We start from the raw sequence: 17232 nt of genomic DNA on the forward strand, positions 1-17232 counted from the left end.
GAAAATATGACCAAATGTTGAGTGGCCAAGCTAGGCTGTGGAGGCATAGTTGTTTATTTTATGTTTTGTGTTTCTCTAGTTTTTAAATTCTCAGAGTTAGAAAAATAGAAACTCAAGCAGAATTCTGTCCCACACCTTAGGTGAATTGATTTTGATGGGAAATTTGTTTCTGTTTTCTTGTTTACACAAACACTGGTATATTTAATATATCTTCTAGAATAAAACCAAAATATAAGCTAAAAATTGCTGAACATCTTAGTAAACAAATCTTTATGCAGAGTAGAATGGATTTCTCAAAGTAGAATCTTCTACCTACTGCCAGATTACATTCTCAGCAGGGTTATACCCATTTGTACTGGTTCTCTGTGTCAGAGTGCCTGTTTCCTTCTGCCTCTGCACTATTAGGTATTAGTTTGATTAGCAAAAAGCCTTAATCACATGTGTTTGCGTTTACAGTTCTGTGATCATTAATAAAGCTAGAGTTGAGCACTGTTCTCTCTCATGCTCACTGGCCCTTGCTTTTCTGCCTCTATGAATTACCAGTTCATGTCCTTTATGCATTTTCCCATGGCTTTATGAGAACTCTGTATGAATGTTTTCAGCAGCATCATTCCCTTCCCTCTGGACTTCTGTGACACTGTTCCACTCTTCCTCCTCCTGCCCTGTGCCCACACTCAAACGTGGTGGTCCTCAGCCCTGTTCTCTTTCCACTCTGTAATTCTCCCTTAAAGTACCTAATTCATACAGATAGCAGAGTGCTCTCTTTAAAAGCTCAAAGGAGCAAGGACCATGAGCGCCTACATGTCACCAATGGTCTCAGGTTGCCTGGGACTTTCACTTCTCAAACTGGGACAGTCATGAGCAAACCGAAATGGTTGGTCACCCTGCAAGTTAGATGCTCAGTATTTGCTGAATGAATACATGATGACTTCCAGGACTACTTTTCCAGCCAGATTAGTCCTGGGACTTACAGATCCTTATTTGTGACTGCTTCATGGACAGCACCACTGAAATAACAGCATCTCACTTCTGTGTCCAGAACGCTCTCCCCACTCCTTTTTACCCCCCCCCCCAAACACCCTGGCTCTTTTGTATCCACCTTTTCAATGAATTATTCCTTTAGCATTTTAGAATTTCAGTAATCCTTACACATTTCTTAGTTCTCAGTTTTGTGAGGCAACGGGCCACAGTTAGGGTTACGATCTGTACTTTGAAACTGATGCGAATTAACCACCAGCTCCAGGATGGCTGTGTTTCCTGTGGTTCTATTACCCAATCCTCTCACACTTACGCTTGCTTCCCTTGCTTGGGTGTTTCTAAAGAGCAAGAGTTGTGTCCAGTATTTTCTAGGTAATGGAACTTCCTACACACAGAAGCACATCATAATAAGTAAAAGGTAGCAGAATTATTATTGATATGTTATTATTAATGAGTTCAGCAGTGGGTTTCAGTATGTAAATAGCCATAGTTAAACCATAAAAGAAAAAAGGTAAAATTATAATTTGATTATGAGCTGAGACTCTCAAACTAGATGGAAGCTTATTCTGTTGCATACTTTATGTAATTGGTAAATCATTTAATCTATGAATTTACCCCCTCAGGACATTTAGTGATGAATTGCCAGAAATACCAGATCTTACACTGACAAAATCTGCTTCGTTTTGTTCATTAGGTTTATATTAATCAGCTTGGGCTAGAATAACAAAATACCATAGACTGGGAGGCTTCAGAAAAAATAAGACAAAAACAGAGAGGGAGGCAAACCATAAGACGCTTAAATACAGAGAACAAACTGGAGGGGTGTTGGGTGGGGGGATGGGCTAGATGGGTAATGGGTATTAAGGAGGGCACTTTTGTGATGAGCGCTGGGTGTTATATGTAAGTGATGACTCACTCAACTCTACTCCTAAAACCATTATTACACTATATGTTAACTAAGTTGCATTTAAATAAAATTTTTTAAAAAAGGAAAAAAAGACAGGTCTTTTCTCACAGTTCTGGAGTTTACAAGTCCAAGTTCAGGGTGCCAAGATGGTCAGATCCTGTTGAAACCACTTCCTGGCTCAAAGACAGCTTCCTTCTGGCTGTGTCCCTGTAAGGCAAAGAGAATGCTGTGTCTCTTTCTCTCTTATAAGGGCACCAGTTCCGTTGGAACAAAACTCCACCCTGATGACCTTATTCAACCTTAATCACCTCCTTAAGGCCCTACCTGAATCACATGGGGGAGTTAGGGCTTCAACATATGAATTTCAGGGGACACAGTTCAGTCCAAAGCAATGCTGGACTTCTTTGGTAGAATGATTGAACCTAAGTAACTCAATTCCTCCAAACATGGTTAGGAACACACTGATGACACAAACTGCTCCATTTTTTTATAACTTATTTGACGTGAGGGTTGTCAGCTGTCCCTAAAGCACTGCTTGAATTCTCCACAAAAGTTAACTCCGTGCATCTGTGTACTCTGACTAGCTAATATGGTGAACCCCACATAGTTTACTGAAACCTCTTTTCCTCCCCTGCTCAAGAACAGAGGAGTTTGTCCTTACCGGACTACGTATTTTCTTTTTTTCAATTCTTTTAATGTTTATTTTTGAGATCGGGGAGGGCAGAGAGAGAGAGGGAAACACAGGATCTGAAGCGGGCTCTGCACTGACAGCAGTGAGCCGATGTGGAGTTTGAACTTGCAAACAGTGAGATCATGACCTGAGCCGAAGTCAGATGCTTAACCGACTGAACCACCCAGGTGCCCCAGGGCTATATATTTTCTTACCATCTTACACCTGTAAGCAACTAGCTACCCACTCTTTTCCTCCTTGCTATCTTCTGTTTTCCTTTTTGCAATCAAGAGGTATTTTATTCCTTTATCTACCTATCCGGTAGTACCTCTCAGGATTTATTCCCGTTACATGTATGTTTGAGTGTATTGCGTACGTATGTTTCTCTATAAACTACGAGTAAAGTAGTGGTGCCTTATATATATATTGCCAAGTGTGCCAAGCATTCTGTGAAATGTAAAGCATTTCATCTGTAGCAGCCATTTGATTCTCACAATAAACCAGAGTGGATGTGCTGCTAGACAAATACACAAAGCCTCAAGTATTATCTCCGTTTACAGATGTGAAAGCTGAGACTCAGAGAAAGAAGGTCATTCTTAACATCTGCCTTTCCTAATTTCAAAATATTCTTTATTGACATGCAGGTTATTTGTGTGCAAGAGTGTATCTTTTTGTCGGTCGTATTTCAGAAATTCATTTTTGTGGTATGTGAAACACGGGCTCACTATGTACAAATGGTGGGAGGTGGATAGATCCTTTTGCCCATAGACAGATGCCAGTAAATGTCTAATGAGAATATACTGTTAATTCCAACATGGGTATCTGGATAATTAAGTGCTTTATGTGCTAAACATATCTGCTAACATCCACTTTTGGCAACCCCGTATGCAAGAGTGCATCTTTAATGACCAAGAGAAGCCCAGTTTTCTGAAGATACTACCTTTCTGTCTTTTGGCGCCAAAAGATAAACCTTTCTTGCAGATCTTATCCAGATCGTCTTTAGTGTGGACATAATTTAATTCTAACAGATAAGTTAGAAGTTTCACAATCCGCCGTCGGCAAGCTGGAGACCCAGCACTACCGCTGATGGAAGTCCCAGGCAGAGGGCGGAAGACCAATGTCCCTGCTCAGATAGGCAGGGAGAGTAAATTCTCTCCTCCTCCACCTTTTTGTTTTATTCAGTCTGCTGATTCGAATGCTAATCTCATCCAGAAATACCCTTAAGGACACACCCAGAAATAACATTTGGTCAAACACCTGGGCACCTCACGGTCCAGTCAAGTTGACACATAAAATTAACCGTCACATTCTCTTCTCTGCATTTACTCTTGCCTCTTATGACATATGAAATGTCATGTTTGAGTAATTTGAGTTGCAATTCACTTCTAAATAAAGTACTTTATATTACGTTTATATTCAAAATGTAAAAGTCAGTTGTAAAGTTGCCTGTTGACTTCAAAGAAACATTGAGAAAATACTATTAAGTATGGAAAGCAGGTACTGACCCTTTGGTTTTGGGGCCCCACTCAACAGCAGAGCTCTCTGAAGGTTGGCTATGAGCTCCTGGGAATACATCGCGACCGTGCTTGTCCCTCCACCCAACAATACATCCGATAAAAAGAATACCAACAGCCAGGGCCATAACACTGAACATGCTGCTGTCCTTGTGAACAGTGCCCCCTGGGGGTGTGCTGCACACAGACTGCGTGCCCGTGGATGGTGGCCCTGCCAAGGGCACTGGCTGGAAGAGCCATCACGGGCAAATCAGCCACTGGAAGGCACTGTTAGGAGGGAGCATAGCACAGTAACCTGATGAAGTAGAAAGACTGAAAAGCCCCATGTTCGACTGCCGGTACGTGAACGTCTTCTTAGAGAGGTGGTGGTGGGCAAGCCAGTGGAGGTCTGTGAGATGGGGTTTTCTTCTGCGATTCTACCTACCTCACAGAATCCTGAGGGGAAATTGTGTATGTGAATGTGGGTTTTATTTTAAGAAATAAAAGGGAATCTTACAGAAGGAAGGAAGAGTCGCACCTGCCTTACATTAGTGACTGGGTTAGTCACAGGGCATTTATGAGTATTGCTTCAGCCTGTGATAGCGCCAGTGTGGGGAAGATCTCTCCTTTCCCTTCCAGTTGCCCCCATGAGTTTTGGCTCATAAATAGCAGCCCAGAGCAGTCGTCCACCTGCCTACAAGGCATCTCACCCATAACCCCAAAAAGACTGCCTTCACATGCCTTTCCTGGCACCCCACAACAGAGTAAAAGACACACTGAGCTTACTGACACCTTTACCAATATTTCAATCCCTCTGTTCTTTCCATTACAATATAAGCTGCATACCATCAGACTCAGAGCCCAAGGATTCTCAGTTGCAAGCCCAGGAAGAACCAAGTGCACCTGAAGAGCAGAGGGAGGTGGGGGTAGGGATCAGTGTTTGCCCAGTAGAAAAGAAACATCAACGAAAAGGAAAGAAAATGTTCTAAGCCTTTAAAAGCAATGGGATTAGATGTATCTATATCAGCGTATAAAGAAAGGGAGCTACAAAAAGTAGAGTCCTTTTACATTCAAGTTCCTGGTTGCAAAGAACTGGAAAATTCAGAAAACATTCCTTTTTCCACTTGAGGTGAAATTCACAGAACATAAAATTAACCACTTTAATGTGAACGATTCAGTGGAACGATTTAGTACATTTACAGTGTTGTGCAGCCATCACCTCCGTCTAGTTCTAAAGCATCTGTCTTGAAGCATTTCTTATGCTAGGATTTTACATGCAGAAACTACCTTGAAAATAGTAGAAGATTATCTTAGGCTGTTCAGACAAATGAACTTAACTCCCAGATTCTATTTGACAACTCAACTGGATTGTTTCCACCTACCTATCTTCAGTGTTGAAGAATGGGCAATTTAAATGTATTCACATTTGATTAGGGGGTGGTAGAGGTGATTATGGTGATTCTGCAGACAGGAGAAATTCCATAGATTTATGTTCATATGTATATTGACAGTGTGTTAAGCAATTCAATAAAAGGTTAAAAATTATTTCAGACATGATGCGTTTGTTCCATACAGGGTCACACAGGTAGATTGATCTATATAGTGTAGTTAAAAAAAAATGGACCTCAATGCAAAACCCAATGTAGTCCCTCAACTTGCCACCAAATTTCTCCCACACATGGGCAAATTTGATTTAACCAAGCAAAAAATGAGCTTTTGAGCACTGGGGCCAGAAGGATATGGACGAGTTAGTGAATATTCTATTGCCGGTGGACTCTTGCTCATAGTTTCTGAAGTCATTCATGGATACTGCCTGTGACTACAGAACTAAGGAATCATCGAATTAGAAAACCAAGATGGACTCCATCTTGCCACCTCAAATCTGACTGCTAGCCTCCTAAGTATGGTCCTGTATCTCTACCCCCACTCTGAGCCATCAACCATATGTACTGGACTTTGCAACCAGGTTAACCGACTCTAAATTGATTGTGTCCATCCCTGGTAGATATAGGCATGCTTTGTGAGTTACCTTGAAACTATAGCCACATAGAACCCCATAAAGTCTTCCTGAAAAATGTGGTGGCAAAATTCTCTTTTGCTATTTCTCTTTTTGCTATTTCTGAAATAGCAAGATAAGACTAAGACAGAATCCTGTCCTGGACTCCTGAAAAGTAACTGCTTCATGATTTATGAGCATTCCACCTAAAGGAAGAATCAATAGAAGGAAAAGACTTGGGGAGAACAATCCAATAAGAAACTCTAAGCCTGTAGCACATCATTACTTTTCTGAAGTTCTGTATTACCACTTTATAAATAGTAGGTGCTCGATATACATTTGCTATTTGAATTGGATGAGGATATTTTTTCTTCTTTAGTATCTCTCCTCTAAAAAACATTTTGCCTTACTATATCGATCCAATAATTGTAGTATGTGGTGCCAGCTGTTCCACTCAAATAATTATTTTTGACTAGCCTTCGATTTTTATGTTGACCTGCCGTGTTCCCCATCCTGCCCCTTCAGTGCTTGCTAACCATTACTCATATGCATTGCCCGTAGAAGTGGTTCTCAAATTCTAGATTCATTTGCGATCTCATTTGAAAATGCGTATTCCTGGGCTGCCAACCACAGTGTTCTTCAGGTCTGAGAAGTGATCTTGAAACGTACATTTTAACAAGCACCCTGAGTGATCCAGGTGTGGCTAATCCATGGCACACATTTTAGAAACCGATCCATAGATTTGACCCGGCCCTAGGCTCTGGAACCAGCCTTAGTTAGGGCAGAAAGATAAAGAGCCAGGAGTTAGTTCACTGCTAGTGCAGTGATGATGGTCCTGTGCTAGGACACCATCTTGCTTTGCTAAGCCATTATTTTGTCCTCTTTCTGACTCCATATCCCAGATCCAGCCAGTCCTGCCCTGGACCTTGATAGCTGGGTCCATGGTATTGGACTTCATTGACCGCTAGCTGGAGAAGGGTCAATTAACCCCATATTTAATTTTCTGGCTGTCCTCCATATCCTCCACCCATGGCCAGACTCCACTGAATGCCTTTTTGGATTCCTCCAGCGGCTACTGCTTAGAAGTCTGTGTATTCCCTATTTTGCCCATATGGGTTTTCTAGGTAGCTCATCCCAGCACTAAAACCTCACTCCTCATGACAGAGAGCCCTGACTAAAGATGTTGACTACCCTTATCCAGACTAGCCAACAGGAATAGGATAATCCTCAGACTGGTTAGCCTTAAAAATGTCATCTCCTTCTGTATCTGTGGCAGAATGAGAAGTCATACGTGCTCATTTATCCAAGTTTAACATAAGAGATTTTAGAAGAGGAATCCTGAAAGTGAGAATAAAATGATGGTGGCCAGAGGGGAGGGAGATGAGGGGGTAGATGAAATGGGTGAAGGGGATTGAGACGTATAAGCTACCAGGTATAAAATAAGATACGGGGATATAATGTACAACACAGGGAACACAGTCAATAATATTCTAACAACTTTGTATGGTGGCAGATGGTAACCAGACTTATTGTGGTGACCATTTGTAATGTGTACAAATATTGAATCACCATGCTGTACAGCCGAAACTACTGCAACATTGTATGTCAATTATTCCTTCACAAAATAGAAAGTGAGAAGCAACTCAAAATAACATTATTTTTGTTGCCTACAGCCTGTTGTCAAGAATAGCCCAAAACAAATGCAGATTATAATGAAAGTGTTCCCACGTGGCCTTCAAGCTGATACAGTGAGTCGAAGTTAGAACACCCTTATGTCAACAGAACCCTCCAAAGACCCTTGTTTACCATGCTAAAATAATAAAGTGGTGGTGTCCCTCCATTCAAGGCCCTTCCAAAGGACCTTTATGCAGCCAAAGAGGACGAGTGGGTTGTATCTTCCTCCTCTCTGTTCTTTGAGGCTAGTACTGAGAAAACCTGAGCTTGAAAACGTGAGTTCAGTTAGCCACAATCAGCTTGAGTAAGCCAATTAGATGAGACAGATTATGTCCCAAGGAGACAGGGCATGGCCCAACCAGGAATGTGGGTAGACAGGAATTATTAAAAGATCACAGGCTGAAACAAAGGTTGCAGACAAGACTGGTACCTTCCCAAATTGTTAGTCCCCCTGTTGAGAGCTGAAATATTACCTCTGAACACAAGAAGAAGCTTCAGCTGAGAAGAGAGCAAAGTCTAAAGATTTCTTTCTCTACTTTGGTTCATTCATTTATTCAATAAATAGGGTTTTAAAAATACATATGTTTTCTATGTGCTAGGAAGCAACACCTCGGGACTCAGTCCTTATGGGGCTTACCATCTTGTAACAGAGTTTAGGTTAGGAATTTAGTTGGGACTTTGATGTACCAGGACTTGAATTCTCTCACCTGCCTGTATGAGATGACACTCTGGATACTGCAGTGATAAGCAGTAGAGGTAGTTCAGAAGTGGACCAAGGTCAGAAGCCAAACCACAGTTCACATTCCAATGGGTAAATGAGGCTTGAAGTTTAGGGTTAAGGTACTAGTCAACAGGAGGAAAGGATGACGGTGCCCACGGATTAAGGAGAAATCTTTCCATGGATTCTATAAAGCAGACAAACTTGTCTTGGATAGCATAGATTTGTCGTGGAGTTTCATTATGTTCCTTCCTTGTTGCTACTAGATAAGACTGAAAAGTAATTGGAACACCAGATGCTAGAGAAGCTAACATTTTTACTAGCTTAAGCCAGTGGTTCATGCACCTGGAGGGCCTGCGAAGACACAGACTGCTCGGCCCTACCCCCAGAGTTTCTGACGAGCAGGTCTGGGATGGGACGTGAGAATTTGCAGGCCTAGTCAGTCCCCAGGTGTTGCCAAGGCTACTTGTCTGAGGACCACACTGCAAGAACCGCAAGCTTAAGCAGACATTTAGAGGAGCTTGGAAGTATGGTTCCACAAAGCAGGATAGACCGCATCACTAGGTTTAAGAACTTTTTAAAATTTTTTTAATGTTTATTATTCATTTTTGAGAGACAGAGAGAGAGAGCATGAGAAGGGGAGAGGCAGAGAGAGAAAGACAGAGAGAGAGAGAGTGACAGAATTTGAAGCAGGCTCCAGGCTCTGAGCTGTCAGCATAGAGCACGACACAGGACTCGAACTCACGAACTGCTAGATTATGACCTGAGCCGGAGTCGGACGTTCAACCGACTGAGCCACCCAGGCACCTCAAGAATTTTGAATCCGTGTTGTTTTTCTCATTACAAAGTGATAATGTGTACACAAATTCTTAATAAAAAAGCAGTAAGTTCAGGGGTGCCTGGATGGCTCAGTTGGTGGAGCATGCAACTCTTGATCTCAAGGTTGTGAGTTCGAGCCCCATGTTGGGTGTAGAGATCGCTACAAAATATAAATAAACTTTAAAAAAAAACCAAGAAGTTCATAAAACAATCTAAGTAAATTTAAAGCCACCCAAAGATAATAATTGATAATACTTCTGTGCATTCTTATAAAACCTTTCTTACATGTATATGTATGTTTGTACATACATATATACACAATCTTCTCTTGTATATATATGTAATATATATATATATAAAACATTAGAATCATACATACTGTTTTGTAACTTCCCTTTTCACTTAATAATATATTATAAACATCTTCTACAATTCAGCAATTGCACTACTAGGTATTTACCCACAGGATACAAAAGTACTGATTCGAAGGGATACATGCACCCCAACGTTTATAGCAGCACCATCAAAAATAGCCAAATTATGGAAGAGCCCAAGTGTCCATCGACTGATGAATGGATAAAGAATACGTGGTACATATATACAATGGAATATTGCTCAGTCATAAAAAAGAATGAAATCTTGCCATTTGCAATGATGTGGATGGAGCTAGAAAGTATTATGCTAAGTGAAATAAGCCAGTCAGAGAAAGACAAATACCATATGATTTCACTCAAAAGTGGAACTGAAGAAACAAAACAGATGAACATAGGGGAAAAAAGAAAAAAGAGAGGCAAATCAGAAAACAGACTCTTAACTGTAGAGAACAAACCGGGGGTTATTGGAGGGGAGGGGGGATGGGGGGGGATACATTAAATGGGTGATGGGCATTAAGGAGGGCTCTTGTGATAAGCACTGGGTGTTATGTAAGTGATGAATCACTAAATTCTACACATGAAACTAACATTACCCTGTATGTTAACTAACTGGAATTTAAACAAAAACTTGAAAAAGAAAAAATAATCTTTTTACATCAATACAGTTCTAGAATATGACTTGCTGCATCCTTCGAACAGAGGTCCCAGAGTTTATTTAAATGTTCCCATGGGCAGGACACTTAGGTTGTTATGCCAATTCTTTCCTGTTAAAACAGTATCAGCATAAATATTCTGGTAAGTCTTTATATGTACAACCTTAATTATCTTCTAAAGATAATTTTGCAGAAGAAAAATTGCCAAGATGAAAGTTATATAGATTTTTAAGGCTTTTAATACAGTCTGCCTGAATCAAATATTTCAGTGAAATAATCGTATCAATTTATACCCCTGTCAAGGCTATGTGGGTATCTTCTCACACCTTTTTTTTTTAATGTTTATTATTTATTTTTGAGAGAGGGAGACAGAGTGAAAGCAGGGAAGGGCAGAGAGAGAGACATAGAACCTGAAGCAGGCTCCAAGCTCTGAGCTATCAGCACAGAACTCAAAGCAAGCCTCAAACTCATGAACCAAACTGTGAGATCATGACCTGAGCCAAAGTTGGACACTTAACCAACTGAGCCACCCAGGCGTCCCTCACACCTTCACATAACACTGAGCATGTTTTTCTTTGGGAATTTCATAAGGAGAAAATTGTGTCCTGTTTACATTTTGAATTGTTTTTAGTTATACTGGGGTCCACAGTAGCATTGCATTCAATGATTTCCTACTTGCATTTGTAGCTGTGTTAATCTGGGGCTTGGAATCATATACTGTTTACTCTTCACAAGGCAATTTTTTTGTTTGGGAGTTTACATGTTTGATATTTCATAGAGTGCAGCATGTCATTTTTCTTTGTCATGAACAAACAAAAAACGTCAGAATAGAACAACTTTTGCTGTATCATGTAAACTTTGGGAAAATAAATTTGCGACAAAATTCTGTATGTTGAATTTGCCTAATATGATATGCAATCTCAATTCTCAGTATATGAATTTATTATGATTACAATATAAACGATCTGATTTTACTTATTAAATAATCCATGGGGAAAAAAGTATATGCTGTGATTAAAAGAAAACAACTGATGGAACAATGTACCTGGTGTCTATTTATTATTTATCAAGTAGCTACAGGATGTGAATACGACAGAAGGAATTTTCTTGGTGATACACTAACCTGAACTTTTTTGTGGATACACAGGGACTATTAGGAGAAAAATATGGGAACATCCGAATCCCTGGAGAAGTCGAAGCCTCGGAGTTTGAAATGATCTTGGATGCTGCCATAGAGGCGAAGCTGGAGACGAAGCTCCTGGAAGAGTGGTACTGTCGCGATGAGAACTCGGTGCCAGCGGCTTATTACCTCAGACCTAAGTCAGAAATGCTGCAAAGCAATAAAAATGCAGTGAGTTATCTTTCTCTCCAAAGTATATATGTGTTCATTACTCTCCACTGTTCATCATCCAGAGATGCTTCCCTCCACAGAAAAGGCACAGTAGACAGAAAATTATTCTGCCCTTGACCCTACATTTCTTTTGAACAACACAATCCAAAGCTAAGAAACTTTCCAATTTTTTTAAGTTTATTTTATTTGAGAGAGAGAGAGAAAGAGAGAATCCCAAGCAGGCTCCATACTGTCAGTGCAGAGCCTGACACAGGGATCGAACCCACAAACTGTGAGATCATAACCGAGCCGAAAGCAACAGTTGGATGCTTAGTGGACTGAGCCACTCAGGCACCCTGAAACTTTCCAGTTTTTACTTACCTTTCTTTTTTGGCCTCTCAGACTTTCCTCCTGGGGGTTCTTTCTCAAGTATACCTTCAGAAGTTCCATTAATGGAGGTCTCTTAGTGATAAACTCTGTTCATCTGAAAATATTTTTATTTTTCCCATTTTGCCATAATGTACCTATGTTATTCTGAATGATATATGTCATACATCCTCTATGTGTGAATTTATGTATTCTATCTGTTCTGGAAAATTCTCAGCTATCATCTTATCAAATAATGTTTTTCCTCTATTTCCTCTGTTCTTTCGGTTTTACTCTATAATTGGATTTACACTGGACCACTTCAGTCTAGGTTCCACGTCTCTTGATTCTCTTTTACATTATCAATTCCCTTAGCTGTCCATGCTGCTTTCCAGATTATTTTAGGTCTTTTCCAACTCAGTAATTTTTTTCTTCAGCTGTGTCCACTCTGTTCATGCATAAAATTTTCAAGTTTAACAGTTGTATTTTCGATTTGTGGAAGTTTCTTTGGGGGGGTGTCTTTTTAAAGTCTGCCTAGCTATTATAGTCTCTCATTGATTAATTCAGTAACTGTCCTTAAACATTTCATACATAACTTATATTCTTGTATATCGTGTGGAATCTTCAAGTGAGGTTGATTCATGATGCAAACAGTTATCATTGTCTCCTCTCCAGTTTGGCTCCTAAATGTATCTACTATGTGTCCCCTGAAACAGAATAAAGGAGGAAGAGAAAATGGATGGGCCTATTCCTTATTAAGAATTCCTAGACAGATTGAAAAGAAGGCATGGTGGTGCCCACCTGGCTCAGTCAGTAAAGCATGCAACTCTTGATCTCAGGGTCACGAGTTCAAGCCCCGCATTAGGTGTGGGGCCTACTTAATTAAAAAAACACATTGTTTTCAATTTAAAGAAGGCATAGATATCCATCCCTCTTCCGAAGAGAACATCCTTGATATATTTGGTGCTCAGGCATCTCTGAGAGGACAACAGCCCTGGCTTAGCGACAATTCTTCATTCAAGAACCGTATGTATTTGTCATCCTGGTATTTAACATAAAGCATTTTCTCCATGCAATATGAAATCATGTCAGGATCCTTCATTTTTCGTCGTCCCCTTCCATGCATTATTCAAAGTAATTATCTGCAAGATTCTTGCTTCTATGGATGGGAGTATTAGGACATATCCAAGCCATTCCTCAGTTAAATATATATGCCAGGAGGAAATGTAGTTGCTGGTAAATGTAGATATCAAAAGACATAATACCTCAGGAAACCAGGTTTACATAGTGGTTTGGGAGCACTTGCTCATATGTTACTATTTAATTGGCTTTAGATGCTCCTTTATCATTTGATTTTAAGATCCTTCAGGGGAACTTAAGTTATTCTCTAAACCCCACCCATGCAGGTATTTCTGCATAAATTTTTGTTAAATTAATGAAGGTGTGAATAAGATTATCACCAAGACTCTATAAATGTTACTTGTTTGGTAGGCAGTCCTCCCATTCGATTGCCTAGAGAATCATAAAAACAAACGAAGAAGAAACAACTAAAGACGAATGGAAACATATGAGCACCTCTCTTTTAACTGTCGGTTCTCTTTAGAGGATATTGAAGGGATCATTTTTTTATGAAATTTGTATCAAAACCCAAGAGACACTTGCTGCCTAACCTGCTAGCAGTGCACCATACCCATGAGTTCTGAGGACTGGCCCACTAGCCTCACCTTGAGCTTAGGGAAAATTTTGTTAAAACCAAGTTCTGCACACCCTGCCGCTGCCTGGCCCACAGCTGCCATTATGCCATGCCCAGCCATGTGCCCTCAGCCGCCCTCTAGCACCAGACCCAGACGTGCCTCGCCGTCACCACACACCCCACCCAGCCTCCCATCCCCGGCCACCATGTGGCACAGTCCCCGACTGCCTTAGCACTTCAAGGATCTGACGTAAGCCCAGGGGCCCAGCACAAATTTTGCTAACACTGACGCCCCATCCCAAGTTCCCTGGCGGGCACACCCCCTCAGAGATGGCCTATCTGGTTTCCACTAACACCACAGAGCGAAAGAACAGCCCACAACAGGCAGAGAGTCAGTACAGATGACTGCACTAAAAGAAAAAGTGACTCAGACACCACAACAGGGCATAAGCAACACACACAGGATACTCTTCTGAAGGTCCAGGTTCTGGTAAACAGGAGACACTGCACTGCAGGGCACTCCAGGACCTCTTCTTGCGGTCACTACTTTCAAGAATAGAAGACACAGGTGACTTGCTTAATACAGAGAAACAGACACAAAGAGACAGACAAAATGAGGAGACAGAAAAATTTGTCCCAAGTGAAAGAAGAGAACAAGGCCACAGCCAGAGATCTAAGTGAAATAGACATAAGTAATCCAACTAATAGAGAATTTAAAGCGATGATCATAAGGATACTCACTGGACTTAAGAGAAGAGTGGAGGACATGAGTGAAACCCATAACACAGAGATAAAGAATAACATAGCGGAGATAAAGGGCTCAATAAACAAAATAAGAAACACACTTGATGGAATGAACAGCAGGCTGGAAGAAACAGAGGAATGAATTAGTGACCTAGATGACAGAGCAATGGAAAGTAATCAAGCTGAACAAAAGAAAGAAAAAAAGAATTACGCAAAACAAGAAGAGACTTAGGGAACTAGTCCCAGAAGAAGAAGAGAGAAAGGGGATAAAAACTTTATTTGCAGAAATAATAGCTGAAAACTCCCCTATTCTGGAGAAGAAAATACATCCAGATCCAGTAGGCACAGAGAACTCCCATCAAAATCAACAAAAGCAGACCCACGCCAAGATATATTGTAATTAAATTGATAAAATCTAGTGATAAAAATTTTTTTTTTTAGCAGCAAGACCAAAGAAGTCAGTTACTTACAAGGGAAAACCCATAAGTCTAGCAGGAGGTTTTTCAATAGGAACTTTGCAAGCCAGAAGGGAGTGGCATGATATATTCAAAGTGCTGAATGGGAAAAACCTGCAGCCAAGAATACTCTATCCAGAAAGGTTATCATTCAGAATGAGAGAAGAGACAGTTTCCCAGACAAATAAAAATTAAGGACTTCATAACCACTAACCCAGGTCTGTAAGAAATAGTAAAGGGGTCTCTTTAAGTGGGAAGGAAAGACTAAAAGTGACAGAGCAGTAAAAGTGAATATTTCTGTAAAAAAAAATCAATCAAGGAATTCACAAAAAAATGGGTATAAAATACAACATATACCTAAAACATGGGGAAGAGAGGAGAAAAGAATGTGTTCAGACTTAAATGATGTATCAACTTAATATAGACTGCTATATGCAGAAGAGGTTATATACAAACCTAATGGTAACCACAAATCAAAAATTACTAATAAATACGCAAGGAATAAACAGAAAGGAATACAAATTGGCAAACATAATAGAAGACAAGAAAGGATCATAGAAAATCTTCAGAAACAACCATAAAACAAGTAATAAAATTGCAATAAATATATACTATCAGTAATTGCTTTGAATGTAAATGGACTAAATGCTCCAATCAAAAGACATAGAGTGACAGAATGGATAAAAAGACAAGACATATCTGTATGCTGCCTACAAGAGATTCACTTTAGACCTAAATCACCTGCAGATTCAAAGTGAGAGAATGGAGAAATGCTTATCATGCAAACAAATGTCAAAAGAAAGCCAGACTAGCAATACTTACATTGGACAAAACAGACTTTAAAAAAAAAAGACTGTAACAAGAGTCAAAGGTCACCATGTAATAATAAAGAGGACAATCCAACGAGAAGATATAACAATTGTAAATACTTATGCACCCAACATAGAAGCACCCAAATACACAAAACAGTTAATAACAAACATAAAGGAACTAATAAATAATACAATAATAATAGGGGACTTTAATAACCCATTTACATCAATAGATCATCTAAACAGAAAATCAAAAAGGAAACAATGGCTTTGAATGGATTTAACAGATATATTAAGAACATCCCATTCTAAAACAGCAGAATACACGTTTTCAAGTGCACATGGAACATTCTCCAGAATAGATCATATATTAGCCCACAAAACAAACCTCAAAAAATACGAGAAGATCAAAGTCATACCATGCAACTTTTCTGACCACAATACTATAAAACTAGAAGTCAACCACAAGAAAAAATTTGGAAAGACCACAAATACATGGAGGTTAAATAACATGCTAGTAAATAATGAATGGTTCAGTCAAGAAATCAAAGAGGAAATAAAAAAATATATGGAGACAAATGAAAATGAAAACATAATGATCCAAAACCTTTGGTATGCAGTAAAGGCAGTTCTAAGAGAGAAGTTTATAGCAATACAGGCATACTCAAGAAGCAAAAAAAAAATCTCAAATAAACAACCTAACCTTACACCTGAAGGAGCTAGAAAAAGAACAACAAATGAAACCTAAAACCAGCATAAGGAAGGAAATAATAAAGAGCAGAATAGAGCAGAAATAATAGAGCAGAAATAAATGATATAAAAACCAAAACAAATAAATACACACACACACACACACACAAACACACACACACAAAGCTAATTCTTTGAAAAAAATCAATAAAATTGATAAACCTGTATCCAAACTTATCAAGGAAAAAAAGAAAGGACTCAAATAAATAAAATCACAAATGAGAGAGAAATAACTGACACTACAGAAATACAATTATAAGAGAATATTATGAAAAAATATATGCCAACAAATCGAACAACCTAAAAGAAATGGATAAATTCCTAGAAGCATATAAACTACGAAAACTGAAACAAGAACTAGAAAATTTGAAGAGACTGATAACCAGAAAATAAATTAAATCAATAATCAAAAATCTCCCAACAAACAAAAGTCCAGGGCCAGAAGTCTTCACAAGGGATTTCTACCAAACATATAAAGAAGAGGTTAATACCTATTCTTCTCAAACTATCCCAAAAAATAGAAATGGAAAGAAAACTTCCAAATTCATCCTATCAGGCCAGCATTATCCTGATACCAAAAGCAGATAAAGACACCATTTAAAACTGTAAGCCAATATCCCTGATGAACAAAGATGCAAAAATCCTCAATAAAATATTAGCAAACTGAATTCAATAATACATTTAAAAAATCATTCACCACATTCAAGTGGGATTTATTCCTGGGTTGCAAGGGTGGTTCAATATTCATAAATCAATCAGTGTGATATATCACATTAACAAGAGAAAGGATAAGAACTATA

This window comes from Panthera uncia, chromosome B1 (assembly GCF_023721935.1).
Source record: "Panthera uncia isolate 11264 chromosome B1, Puncia_PCG_1.0, whole genome shotgun sequence".
Lineage (NCBI taxonomy): Eukaryota > Metazoa > Chordata > Mammalia > Carnivora > Felidae > Panthera > Panthera uncia.